Source organism: Mandrillus leucophaeus, unplaced genomic scaffold (genome assembly GCF_000951045.1).
Source record: "Mandrillus leucophaeus isolate KB7577 unplaced genomic scaffold, Mleu.le_1.0 Scaffold828, whole genome shotgun sequence".
Classification (NCBI taxonomy): Eukaryota; Metazoa; Chordata; class Mammalia; order Primates; family Cercopithecidae; genus Mandrillus; species Mandrillus leucophaeus.
The window spans coordinates 448,458-463,037 of record NW_012109008.1 but is presented as its reverse complement, the minus strand read 5'-3'; the positions used below and the strand labels follow the sequence as shown (position 1 = coordinate 463,037).

Here is a 14,580-nt window from a genome sequence, read left to right as displayed (position 1 = left end):
TTCAAGGCTGAGAAACCCTGAGCTACCGCAAAGATTCTTCCCATGCTGTCTTGGAAGTTCATACAAAGCACATTGCTTTTTATACTCCAATACATCATTTGTGCCTCTTTTCCTACAAAAACCTTTTCTCTCTGTGTATTTCCAAATTCAAATTGTGAGATTTCTCTAAAGGCTCTTTACAACCTCTCTTTATTTTTTGTATTTAAATAATTTATAGGCCCGGACACGGTGGCTCACGCCTGCAATCCCAGCACTTTGGGAGGCCGAGGTGGGTGGATCACTTGAGGTAAGGAGCTCGAGACCAACCTGGCCAACATGGTGAAACCCACCCTCTACTAAAAATACAAAAATTAGCTGGGTATGGTGGCAGACACCTGTAATTCCAACTATTCGGGAGGCTGAGACAGGAGAATCGCTTGAACCTGGGGTGGAGGTTGCAGTGAGCCGAGACTGCGCCACTGCACTCCAGCCTGGGCAACAGACTGAGACTCCATCTTGGAAAAAAAAAAAAAAAGAATTTATATACAGAGATTGGATCAAGGTGACTTGTAGGGCACACCAGTTCCATCCTTTTTCTCCTACCTCAAACTCTAAGAAATGACAAGAAAAAAATTACATCTGTGTATAAATCCATCTTTATCTGTATCTATACCTATGTGGTGTGTGTGTGTGTGTCTATATCTCAGGAAAAAGAAGAAGAGGTGATCACTATGGATCAGAAATTTTGAGCATCGTTGAAAGACTGTGCGTCAGGGAAGGCTGAATTATGCTGTGGTAACAAACAACTCCCAAATTGAAGTTATTTAAAAAAACTATAGTCTATTTCTCAGTCATTATTTGGGCTGTCAGAGGGCTAGTTGTTTAGGGACTTAACAGCCACCGTTTTTTTTTTTCTTTTTGAGACAGAGTTTCACTCTTGTCACCCAGGCTGGAGTGCAGTAGTGCGATCTTGGCTCACTGCAACCTCCACCTCCCAGGTTCAAGCGATTCTCCTGCCTCAGCCTCCCAAATAGCTGGGATTACAGGTGTGTGCCACCAGGCCAGCTAATTTTGTATTTTTAGTAGAGATAGAGTTTCACCATGTTGGTCAGACTGGTCTCAAACCCCTTACCTCAAGTGCTCCACCCACCTCGGCCTCCCAAAGTGCTGGGATTATAGGCATGAGCCACCGCGCCTGGCCCAGCCACCAATCTTGAATGTTGCTACTGCCTTATAGAGGCAAAAAGAGAAGTTAAGGTTCTTAAGGTTTTCTTTTCTTTTCTTTTTTCTTTCCTTCTTTCTTTTCTTCTTTCCTTCCTCTCTTCCTTTCTTCCTTTCTATTTTTCTTTTTCTTTTCCTTTTTTTTTTTGACAGGGTCTCTGTTGCCCAGGCTGGAGTGCAGTGGCGTGATCATGGCTCACTGCAGCCTAGACCTCCAGGCTTAGGTGATCCTCCCACCTCAGCCTCCTGGGTAGCTGGGACTACAGGCATGCACCATCCTGCCTGGCTAATTTTTGTATAGTTTGTAGAGACAGGGTTCTGCCACATTGCCCAGTGTCTCAAGAAATTTGTCCACCTCGGTCTCCTAAAGTGCTGAGATTACTGGCATGAGCTACTGTGCCCGGCCTCTTGAGCTTTCTTTTAATGATTATACCAAGAATTCTCTGTCACTCACTGCAGGGCCAGGACCAAGACAAAGTGTTAAATGGGTTCCATCTTGCTCTGGCTTCTATCTGGCTTGATTACCAGTCCCGGCCTTACCTTCTCGCTGTCCTGGGCTTATTCTTGCCTTTAATATACAGTCAATAAGCAACTCAAGAGGGGCCGTATTTCAATCCAGCATTCCTGAAGACCAGGGGGCCTTGTGAACACATTTGTTCTTCACCTTATTTGATTGCAGATCTTTTTTCTTTTTCTTTTTCTTTTTTTGAGACAAAGTTTTGCTCTGTTACCCAGGTTAGAGTGTAGTGGCGTGATCATAACTCACTGCAGCTTTGAACTCCTGGGCTCTATCTGACCTACCTTAGCCTCCCAAGTAGTCGGGACTTCAGCTGAATACCACTATGTCTGGCTAATTTTTTAGAAAATTTCTTTTGTAGAGACAAGGGCTCACTATGTTGCACAGGCTGGTCTTGAACTCCTGGCCTCAAGTGATCCTTCCATCTCAGCCTCCTGAAGCATTGGGATTATAGGCATGAGCCACCAAGCCCAGTTTGTAGATCCTTCTGAAAATCTGATAGAAAGAATGAAAGCTTTCCCAAATGTGGGAGCCTGTGGCTTCAAGGGAGTCTCCAGAATTCTAGGCATTAGATTTAACATTTAAAAAAAAACAAGGGCCGGTTACAGTGGTGCACACCTATAATCCCAGCACTTCGGGAGGCTGAAGGGGCGGATCACAAGGTCAAGAGATCGAGACCATCTTGGCCAACATGGTGAAAACCCGTCTCTACTAAAATTAAAAAAAAAAAATTAGCTGGGCGTGGTGGCACACACCTGTAGTCCCAGCTACTCAGGAGGCTGAGGCAGGAGAATTGCTTGAACCCGGGAGGTGGAGGTTGCAGTGAGCCGAGATCATGTCACTGCACTCCAGCCTGGCCACAGAGCGAGTCTGCTTCAAAAAAATAAAAAAGATAAAAAACAAAAAACAGAAAAAAACAACCAAGAATGAGGAAAGAGCAGGTGGTGTGGGCTTGCTGTTTGGAGGTTGAGGGCCTGTCTTCTGCCCCTTTGATCATTAAGGAAGTTATTCAGTCTTATGGCTAGATCAATATCATTACTGTATGGCCGGACGCGGTGGCTCACACCTGTAATCCTAGCACTTTGAGATGCCGAGGCGGGCAGATCACTTGAGGCCAGGAGTTTGAGACCAGCCTGGCCAACACAACAAAACCTCGTCTCTACTAAAAATACAAAAAAAAATTAGCTGGGCATGGTGGCATATGCCTGTAATCCTAGCTACTTGGGAGGCCGAGGTATGAGAATCATTTGAACCCAGGAGGCAGAGGTTGCAATGAGCTGGACTTTCTTGCTCTCTCTCTATATATAGTAAGTTACTATATATACACTATATCTACTATATATACACCATAGTATATATACTGTATATAGTAACTATATACACTATATACACTATATATGTACACTTATATACTATAGTATAGTATATAGTATACTACTATATATACTATATATACTATACTATATATACCATATATACTGTATATAGTGTACATATATAGTGTATATATAGTATATACAGTATATAGAACAGAGTAATCTGTTATATAGTATATACAGTATATACAGTGTATATAGTGTATATACAGTGTATATAGTGTATATATAGTATATAGTGTATATATAGTAAGTTACTATATAATAAGTTACTATATATAGTTACTATATAATAAGTTACTATATATACATATATACTCTATATACTACATAGTATATATACTCTTATATACTCTATATATGATATGTAACTATACACTATATATACTATATATAACTTACTATATATAGTAAGTTACTATATATAGGGTGACTTACTATATAGAGAATAACTTACTATATATAGTAACTTACTATAGATCTATATATGTATATATAGTTACTGTAAGACATTTATATATTGCAAAAAAACTATATATATACAGTTACTATAAGACATTAGTATACTGTAAAAAAAATCTAGAAAAAACACAAAAAAGAAAATCTAGCTCCCATGTGTTTTTTACATGACCTTGTGGCACCTGAAGGCTAATTTTGTTTGTTCAGGGTTTGCCACATCCTGTGATCTTTCATTATCTTTGACTGGATATGTGACCATACAAGAACATTTCAGTTACGGCCTAACATAATATGTACATAATATGTACTCCAGAAATTCCATTGCAGAAATCGTACTTGATAGAGGTGGCCATCATTTATTTTTGTCACCTAATCATGAATGCCAGTGCCACTTTCCATTTCAGGACTGGCATGGAAAGTTATGCCTGTGCAGCAAACAGAAGTTTACACGAAGAAGGAGCCTCTTGTTCAATTTTGCATGAGATGTTTCCTGTTGACTTCGAAAACTTGAAGTGTTTGAAGGCAAGGGAGAAAGCAAATCAACCCAAGAGATTCTACATATTCAAAGACTCCAGCAGTTTGTTTACCGAACACAGAACTGTGTGCTGGTGGCAAAATAAAGCCTTTGCCCTGAACAGGAAATCTTGGAGTCCAGGCAACAGGAGGCCTGGCAGCATTCCACGGTGACCAGCTGACGGAAAAACAAGAATTTACAATACTAACCCCAAATGCCCTTTTTGTCTCCCAGAAGAATAATACTATCTTGGCCTAGGAGGGTTGTACCTTCATGCTCAACTCTTGGTCTAACAGTCATGAAGCTGCAGTAACATGCTGTGTTCCTCTCCTTAATCTTCTTTATCAATCAATGCCTTAATCCTTTGGGTGTTGTTGTTTGTTCGTTTGTTTTGTTTTGTTTTGTTTTTTTGAGATGGAGTTTTGCTCTTGTTGCCCAGGCTGGAGGGCAATGGCGTGATCTTGGCTCACCGCAACATCCGCCTTCTGGGTTCAAGCGATTCTCCTGCCTCAGCCTCCTGAGTAGCTGGGATTACAGGCATGCACCACCATGCCTGGCTAATTTTGTATTTTTAGTAGAGATGGGGTTTCTCCATGTTGGTCAGGCTGCTCTTGAACTCCCAATCTCAGGTGATCCGCCCACCTCGGCCTCCCAAAGTGCTGGGATTACAGGTGTGAGCCACTGTGCTCCTAAAAAGGCCCCTAACCCTTTTTGTTTGTTTGTTTAAATTATGAAATTAGGCCATTCTGTAAGTGGTACATTTTTCAATTTCTTAAAAAAGAGAAAGGTAAATTATTTGGGGCAGACAACAAAATAGGAATGTAAATGCTTCAACTGTTGACTATATTTGTGTGTTGTTTTGTTTTGTTTTGCTTTGCTTTGCTTTGCTTTTTGAGCCAGAGTCTCACCCTGTCTCCCAGGCTGGAGTGCAGTGACATGATCTCGGCTCACTGCAACCTCTGCCTCCTGGGTTCAAGTGATTCTCATGCCTCAGCCTCCCAAGTAGCTGGGATTATACGCATGCGCCACCACACCCAGCTAATTTTTGTATTTTTGGTAGAGACAGGGTTTCACCATTTTGGCCAGGCTAGTCTCAAACACCCAGCCTCAGGTGATCTGCCCTCCTTGGCCTCCCAAAGTGCTGGAATCATAGGTATGAGCCACTGTGCCCAGCCTAAATTTGTGTTTAATATGGTAGGAGTGATGGCTGGATCTGGTGACCTCCATTTCTCTATTGAATGGGGAGAAAGCACGGCCTTTGGGGTTGGAAGGGCATTATCACTTTAAAAATTTTGTTTAATTTAAATTTTAAAATATTTTTTAGAAATGGGGCCTTGCTGTGTTACCCAGGCTAGTTTTGAACGCCTGGGCTCAAGTGATTCTCCTGCGTCAGCCTCCCAAAATGTTGGGATAATAGGTGTGAGCCACCACACCTGGCTGCTTTATAATTTTTTACTTGGTGTTTCTTTATCTGTTTTATGGGGACAATAATATCTACCTGATGAGTGGACACATAGTTGGTGACATAAGTGAGAATCTCCACCCCCAAACTTTAAAACTGTTGCTTAAGCATCATGCTAATGGTCCACAGTATATGGATTTGTGGATTGTGTCTTCTTCCTTCCATTTGAAAACTAGAACATTTGCTTGTCTCCTTTCCCTCTATCACTTACCTCATCCTTTGTGACGGTTTGAAGCACTGATCATTTTCCTATATTACTGTGGGGAAGTGGATTATCTGCAATCAATGCTTTGTGTTCATTTCCTCTCCTACCAGTCAGGCATGCCGTTTTGATAAACTACCTCCCAAGTTCTGAAGAAATTAGGCTTAACCTAAAATAAACCAAACAATAGAATTTTGATAGAAGTGGAGCAGAGGCCTGCAGTGTTGTCCCAGGAGTTGTTGAGGGCAGTGGCGCCTGCTTCTGGCCATGGACATAGAGCTTCAGCATCACCATGTCATTGCAGAATAAAGGGAGAGTTGGCTTTGTTAACCACCTTGGCTGCCCGTGATGTGCTGATCAGTTAAGATACCAACATTTCTAATTTACATCCTGTGTTGTTGTTTCTGTGCACCCAAGGGATGTGAACAGAGTAATCTGGGGTGGGGGATGGTGCAGAGTGGTGGCAGTGATGGTTGCCAGCCCTCTGTCACCACCCTCTCCACTAGAATGCCATGTATTATGTATTTCCACTGAAGGACTTGATTTTAGCACCGAAGACTGAGTGAGTGGTCTTGTAACCTGTACCTGCAATCTTGGCCTTGAATTCTCATTTTATTCCTCAATGCAATGGCTTAGAAATCAGCTGGTTGGTAGCTGTGAGCCAGGCCCTTGCCCGCTGCTTTCAGCTGGAGCCTTGAGGCTGTGCCCTCCTGGGTGACCTTTGCCTGGTACGCCTCTCTTGTGCTGGGCTGAGGGCAGCTCTTGGCCATGTATGATTATGCTCGAATTGTGATTCAAAATTGGCACAATTATATCCTAATTTTTTAAAAACCTGAAAATGTAGTATAAATTCCTGACTTCTGAAAATTTCTCAAGTACCCATCCCAGTTTTCAAAGCAGTTTCGTAAGTTACCAACCATATTTATTTTTCCCTTCTTTTCTTCTCATTCCTTCCTTCTTCCTTCCTTCCTTTCCTTCCTTCTTTCCTTCTTTTCTTTCTCTCTCTTTCTTTCTTCCTCTTTCTCTTTTTTTCCTTTTTTTTTTGAATTGGGGATGTTGCTCTCTTTTGGTAATACGATCATAGCTCACTGCAGCCTTGAACTCCTGGGCTCAGGCCATCCTCCTGCCTCAGCCTCCTGCGTAGCTGGGACTGTAGGTGTGTTCCACCATGCTTGGCTAAGTTTTTAAATGTTTTTGTAGAGGTGAGGTCTTGCCGTGTTTCCCAGGCTGGTTGCAAACTTCCAGGCTAAAGTGATCTCCCACCTCAGCCTCCTGAGTCACTGGGACATATTTCTGTGGAATCTCCCAATTTGGCAAGACATTAATGCTAGAATGCCTTTAACACTGTTGGAAAAGTGGTACCCTTCTTCCTTTTGGAGAATATAGCCTCAGAATGTATGCTCCCTGGAAACAAGAAGTGATTTCAAGCAATGAGCTAGAAAGAGAAAATCTCTCTTCTTTTTGTAGACTTACTACTACTAGTCTTTGGATGAAGGTCCCCAGTTGGGTATATGTATCATAGTTGTGACACTTGTGATAAGGTTAGCCTATTTTTAATGATAAAGCACTAGTCATCCTTTTCTTTTAAAATTATAAAAATAAATAGTACAAATGAGTATAAAATGAAATGTAAGACCAGGCTTGGTGGCTCATACCTGTAATCCCAGAACTTTGGAGGCCAGGGCGGGGTGGATCGCGAGGCTAGGAGTTCGAGACCAGCCTGGCCAACATGGTGAAACCCTGTCTCTACTAAAAATACTGTTGGGGTGATCAGACCTAACACCAGGGCGTGGGGGTGACAAAGTCCGATGGAGTCAAAGGATTGAGAAAAAGACAGTTTGAGAGAGAAAAGCTGGGACCAGGAGGCCATCGCTACTGTATGGAGGCTGTGAAGGCCCTGAGCTCTGGGAGCCCACGCTATTTATTGGTAATCCAACAAAGAAACAGGTGGTGAGAATGTGGAGGTCAAAAGGGCAGTCGCATGGTCTACAGCTGTGATGGTTTAGCATTTATAAGGAACATGTTCTACTACTTGAGATAATGCAGAGCAGGTTCTTCTAACTCAAGATACAGTCGATCCTGGGAGAGCAAGGAGCAAGGAGCCAGCAAGTCTAGACACATTCCAGAGCCACGAGCCCTGAATTCTATCCAAGCCACGAGGGCTTTTATGCCCTGGGCTTAGATCATGGTGCATCAGGGTAGCCTTCCACCTCTTAGCACCGTGTTCCAAAGGCCACAAGGGGTTTTTAGACCCTGGACCCCGGGCATGTTCCAAGACTTACATTATATCAGACATGCAAGCCATGCCTCAGCTTCTCCCAGCACTCAGGTTTTCCCAACAAATACAAAAATTAGATGGATGTGGTGATGCACACCTGTAATCCCAGCTACTCGGGAGGCTGAGGTAGGAGAATCCTTTGAACCTGGGACGCGGCGGTTGCAGTGAGTCAACACGCCACTGCAGTCCAGCCTGGTGACAGAACAAGACTCTGTCTCAAAAAGAAAAAAGTAAAAGTCCTAGGTCTTCATGCTTCTCCCCAGAGGTAATTATTGTAGATATGCTTTGCATATCCTTCCATATACATACCTACAGATCTATATACATAAATATACATAGACACACATATGCATATACATGTGTGTATTGTACACACACAAACAGCACGTATATCTTTTTTTCTAAATACCAATGGAATTTTACCATAATATCATCTTATATCTTGCCGTTTTTTCACTCATTGCTATAATAAGGCAGTTGGCCGTGTTGGTACATGTAGCTCTCTCATATTTTTAATGTCTGCATAATATCCCATTGTACGGTTGGATCATAATTTATTTAATGAGATGTCTGTTGATGGATGTTTAGATTGACCCATGTTTTTACTCATAAACAATCTTGCGGGGAATCTCCTCTTACATAGCTTACCTAATGCCTTTGGTGAATGAATATTCTCATTCATGGAGTCAAACTTGGTAACTATATTGTGTTTTGAATATCAGTGATTTAGTAGATTTTAGCAGAAAATATTTTTAATGAAATTGAATGGCTAAGTAACAAAAGATCACCTTTATTTGTACAAGAGACACATTTATGGATGGCGAAAGTGTTATAGAAGCCAGTTTAGTTGAATTAATATTATCAATTAGGAGTTAATTCACAGTAAAATGTTTGTTTTAGAACATCAAATTAATATGCCATGAAGGAATTTAAGGGGGTGGCATTTTTTATGAGTTGCCATAGTGGCAGATACAGAGTTGTGGCACATACATCATGAGAATGTACTTCCAGAGGTAGAACTAAAAAAGAATAATTTCTCATAAGAGGAGGTGAGAAATGTTGGGGGTGGATTTTCTTTCTAAAAGCATGCTCATTAAGTGATGAAAAGGACAGCTTTTAAAAATCACCAAAGAACTAAATGTATGACTAAATAGTGGAAAGGATCTTAACGTACATGTTTGCACAAAAATAAGAAACTCACTTTAATTCCATGAAACAAATACTAACTGTGGTTTAGAGTGAATCTTGATAGCATTCATAGATATGGCTCTCCCTAAATAGACTCTTAGAATTAGATGTATTTGCTCTGAGCTCACAGTTAAATCCTCATTTCCCCTTGTGTCACACCTCTACTGCCAAGTGTCTGATTAGCAGCGTCCTGAAAGGAAACGCCGGCTGTCTCCCATGAAGTGGGCCCCCAGTTCCGCAGTCCAGCTTGCTCTGGAGGTTACTGTCACTCTGCCACCAAAAACAACCCAATACAGTCAAAGCTCAGCAGCTCCAGCTCCAGCTGGATGAATTTTCTTCTAACCACTGTTACCCCACATTGTACAACTGCATCCGTCCTTCCTCAGTTGTATAGACAACTTAAATATTTCCTCTACACCATTGGTTCTCAACCAGCGGCAATTGCCCCATGCTGCCACCACCAGGGGACATTTGGCGGAGTTTGGAGACGTGGTTGTTACAGCCATAGGATGCTACTGGCATCTAGTTGGGAGAGGCCAGGGATGCTTCTAAATATCCTGCAATGCACAGAATAGTTCCCCCACCCAACAAAGAATTATCTAGTGCTGAGGGTATGAAACCCTAATGTACACAGTGATGTCACATACTGAGGTCTCATTGTTATTTCAGTTTTCTGGCATATCGAGTTTATCACATACTGCACCTTTGTCAAAAATTGGATTGTTCGGCCAGGAGCGGTGGCTCACGCCTGTAATCCCAGCACTTTGGGAGGCCGAGGTGGGCAGATCATGAATTCAGGAGTTCGAGACCAGCCTGGCCAACATGGTGAGACCCCCATCTCTACTAAAAATACAAAAATTAGCCAGGCATGGTGGTGCGCGCCTGTAATCCCAGCTACTCAGGGGGCTGAGGGAGGAGAATTGCTTGAACCTGGGTGGTGGAGGTTGCAGTGAGCCAAGATTGTGCCACTGCACTTCAGCCTGGGTGACAAAGCAAGACTCTGTCTCGGGGAAAGAAAAAAAAAAAATTATATTGTTCAAGAATAGACCACCTTAGACATCGAGTAACTAAGGGGACTGATACTGTGGTAGAGTGATGTTAGCATTAGGCTAGGTGGCAATTAGGAGATAGGTGTTCTAATCTCATTATTGCCTCTAATCAGCTATGGGACCTTCCGAGCCATTTAATTAGCTTTTGGTGAAATGAGAGCATTTGCCTAAGTTATCGAGAGTCTCTCTAAGTCTTAAAATATCCCGTTACTCTGCCATTGCACATATATTTTTTAAGTGGGATAAGGATGAACAGCAGGTACATACAGGTGTTCCATTGATTCTTTCTGTTTCCCATACCAATAGATGTATTTCTGCAGGCCAGGCACGGTGGTTCACACCTACAATCCCAGCACTTTGGGAAGCTGAGGTCGGCAGATCACTTGAGATTAAGAGTTTGAGACCAGACTGACCAACGTGGTGAAACCATGTCTCCATAAAAAATGCAAAGATTAGCCAGGCATGGTGGTGCATGCCTGTAATCCCACCTACTTGGGCAGCTGAGGCAGGAGAATGGCTTGAACCCAGGAGGTGGAGGTTGCGATGAGCAGGTATCATGCCACTGCACTCCAGAGCGAGACTCTGTCTCAAAAAAAAAAAGACATAATTCTGTTATATAATCCTTTGTTAACTCTGCAGATGTCCTGGCTTTAAGATCATCCTGTATGATCATCCAATGCTGAGAAGTGCTGATGACCTAATAATAATATATCACGTGACACTTCCTTTTCCAGCAGCAGTAATATACAGCATTAGTTCATTCATACATCTACTTTTGATTAGACATTTAGTGAGGGCTGATCGCTGCCAAGTATTTGATCCATATAGTAATCCTGAAGCCAGGCAGGAAAAGGCTTATTCTCTCCAAATTACATACCAGAAACCACAGCTCAGAGAGGTGTCCCTGGTCATATGACTCCATAAGTGACAGTCCCAGGGCAGATGTTTCCAGGACTCCCTTAATTCTTGGAGAGAGCACCTTCCTTCTGTGATCTTGCCAAGTCATAGGATAGGGGAGCCACAGCCAGCAACTGAGAGTGGAAACTTTACTTATCAGATTAGAAAACACATGCCCCCAGAAAGGTGAAATCTCACAAAATAGACACAAACCTCAGGAGTTTTAACTAAAAAGGACAGCTTTTTAATTCCCTTCTCTTCCAGTTCTCTAAATAATGTATCTCTGGCATTAAGTGCATTAGGACCAGACTGGTCTCTTCTGGCAATAGAATGGTAGACAAAAGAACATGTGTTTTGAAGCTGGAGACCTGAGGCTGGGCGTGGTGGCTCACGCCTGTAAAACCCGCAGTTTGGGAGACTGAGGAGGGAGGATGGCTTGAGCCCAGAAGTTCAAGACCAGCCTGGGGAACATAGTGAGACTGTGTCTCTACAAAAAAATTTTTAAAATTAGACAAGTGCAATGGTGCACACCTTTGGTCCTAGCTATTTGGGAGACTAAGGTGGGAGGAGCACTTGAGCCCAGGAGGTCAAGGCTGCGGTGAGCCATGATTGCGCCACCGTGTGGCAACAAGGTGAAACCGTGTCTCAAAAAAAAAAAAAAAAAGTGAAGTTGAAGACCTGCACTAAATTTCATCTCCACTACTGCCTGCTGTATGACCTAAGGCGAGTTACTTTCTCTTAAGCCTTAATTTTCTCATCCGTAAAATGGGGATTACTAATACATAGTTCGTGGGATTGCTATGAAGGGTAAGTGGGATAATATGTATCTGTGAGTCCTAGTCCAGGAACTTCTTTTTCTTTCTTTCTTTTTTTTTTTTTTTTTTGAGGACCCAGTCTTTTATTTTGCCAAGCAAAAATCTTAAAAACAACCTCTACCACTATCTCCACAAATCTATTATCATTTCATAAACGAAAGGATATTTTAACATCCAAAATGAAAGAAGGACCTAATCCCAAAATAAAGATCAGTTGTCTGTAGTCCCTAGTGTTTTTTTCTCACATATCCATGAACTAGTAAGAGTTTCATCACGGCCTAGCATGAATCCATAGGCCACTGCTTGGAAAACTTGTATGTGTCTAGTATACAATGCACTGATTATTGTGCTCAGTGCTTAACAGGCAACCAGAAGATGGTAAGAACTATTATTAATAACAGACACTTAGAGGTTTTGATATATGAAACTTTAGAGTCCTTCTTTCCATTTCTAAAAATTCCAACCATTTTTGAACAAGTGAACGAGTGACCTCTTGTAAGACGACAGAGCCACAAGTCCTCAGGACCTCAGTAGAATTATGTCTTTGCTTTATAAAATAAATCATCATGAATGAGAAGTAGCTTTGCCATGTGTATTACTTTCACCGGGTATTATGCCTCACCAAATGCAGAGTTCTTTTCTGTTTCCTCCGTATTATGTTGGATTGTTTACCTGAACCCCTGATGACTAGCTTCTTTGCAAGGTTGTGAATGTTGTCCATTCAGTCATTAGCACAATGCTTATTGTGTGTGTACTATGCTGCAGGGCCTGTTCTTAGGGTTGGGGATACACAGTGAACAAAATAGACACAGGCTCTACCTTTCTTTAAGGGGCTTTTTGTTTTTATTTTTTTGTTGAGACAGGGTCTCACTCTATCACCCAGGCTGGAGTGCAGTGATACAATCATGGCTTACTGCAGCCTCAACTTCCCAGGCTCAGGTGACACTCCTACCTCAGCCTCCTGAGTAGCTGGGACCACAGATGTGTGCCACCATGCCTGGCTATTTTTTTCTATTTTTAGTAGAGATGGGGTTTCACCATGTTGCCCTGGCTGGTCTCAAACTTCTGGGCTCAAGTAATCCACTCGCCTTGGCCTTCCAACGTGCTGGGATTACAGGCGTGAGTCACCATGCCTGGTCTTTAAAGAGCTTTTTAAATTCTAGTTCTTCGGCTGGGTGCTATGGCTCATGTCTATAATCTCAGCATTTTGGGAGGCCGAGGCAGGTGAATCACCTGAGCTAAGGAGTTCAAAACCAGCCTGACCAACATGGTGAAACCCTGTCTCTACTAAAAATACAAAATAATTAGCCAGGCATGGTGGCAGGCGCCCGTAGTCCCAGCTACTCAGGAGGCTGAGACAGGAGAATTGTTTGAACCTGGGAGGTGGAGGTTGCGGTGAGCCGAGACTGTGTCACTGCACTCCAGCTTGGGTGACAGAGTGAGACTATGTCCCTCAATAAATAAATAATTCTAGTTCTTAGGATCATGGTTGGAAGGGGCAGAAGGGGTAGATAGGTACTAAAAGAAATCTGTATCAACTGGTGCTGTGAAGAAAGGAAAGCAGTGTTAGAGATGAAGGCTGTAATTAAAATATGGTGGCCTGAATAGGCCTCTCTGATAAGGTGATGTGCGTGTAGAGTCTGGAAGAATTTTGGTATTAAAGGAGTAAATTAATACATTTTTCTTTTGCTTGTAAAGTTAATTATCTGATGAAATGCCTCTTCTATTACCTTTCTGTGGAAGAGGAGAAAATGCAAATATTGGAAAAGAGCAAGAGAAATAGTAACATACTTATGGCACTATTTCCTCCATTTATAGAGCAAAAATGAAACAACCAAAAAACTGAATTAAGTGCTTGTTTGGGCTTTCAAACCAAGACATGAGCCTGCTTTTCTCAAACACCTTTTTCTTTTTCTTTCTTTTCTTTTTTTTTTTTTTTTTGAGACAGGGTCTCACTCTGTCTCCCAGGCTGGAGTGCAGTGGCACAATCTCTTCACTGCAACCTCCGCCTCCCTGATTCAAGCGGTTCTCCTACCTCAGCCTCTAGAGTAGCTGGGACTACTGGTGTGTGCCACCATGCCCGGCTAATTTTTGTACTTTTTTGTAGAGACGGGTTTCTCCATGTTGCCAGGGCTGGTCTTGAACTCCTGAGCTCAAGCGATCCACCCACCTTGGCCTCCCAAAGTTCTGGGATTACAGGCATGAGCCACCGTGCCCAGCCCCTCAAACACCTATTATTACTGCTTTTCCTCTTTGGCTGCCTGGGTATTAATCCAGGAAGCATCTTTGAAAGTGTTAAATATTTACTCACACTGGCAAAAGTAAGCTTCATCTGTGAAATTGTCTTACAAGACCCAAGAATCTTAAAGAAAAATACTGACCACTCAGTGGTGGCTTATTTAGGAATATCTGTATATTTTTTGTTAAATGTTCTAGAATTTAAAATTCTTCTGAGCACAGTCCCTATAGAATTGAATTAATTCTTTAGCATCATTCCAAAGTTGAAAAAGATGAATGACTTGTCTACTTTCAGCTAGATTTTAACTTTTGAGGTAAAATTGCTAACATCCTTTCAAATAAGTTCTTTATTTCCAGAATTACTTTTTTTCTTTTTCTTCTTCTT

At 42.1% G+C, this 14,580-nt stretch overlaps 1 protein-coding gene across 2 annotated transcripts in view; it reads left to right on the top strand.

Annotated features, from left to right (window-relative positions):
• The window catches only part of LOC105530505 (chromosome unknown open reading frame, human C20orf196), a 163,629-nt gene that overhangs the window by 62,287 nt on the left and 86,762 nt on the right, over positions 1–14,580 (top strand). The window lies entirely within an intron of this gene.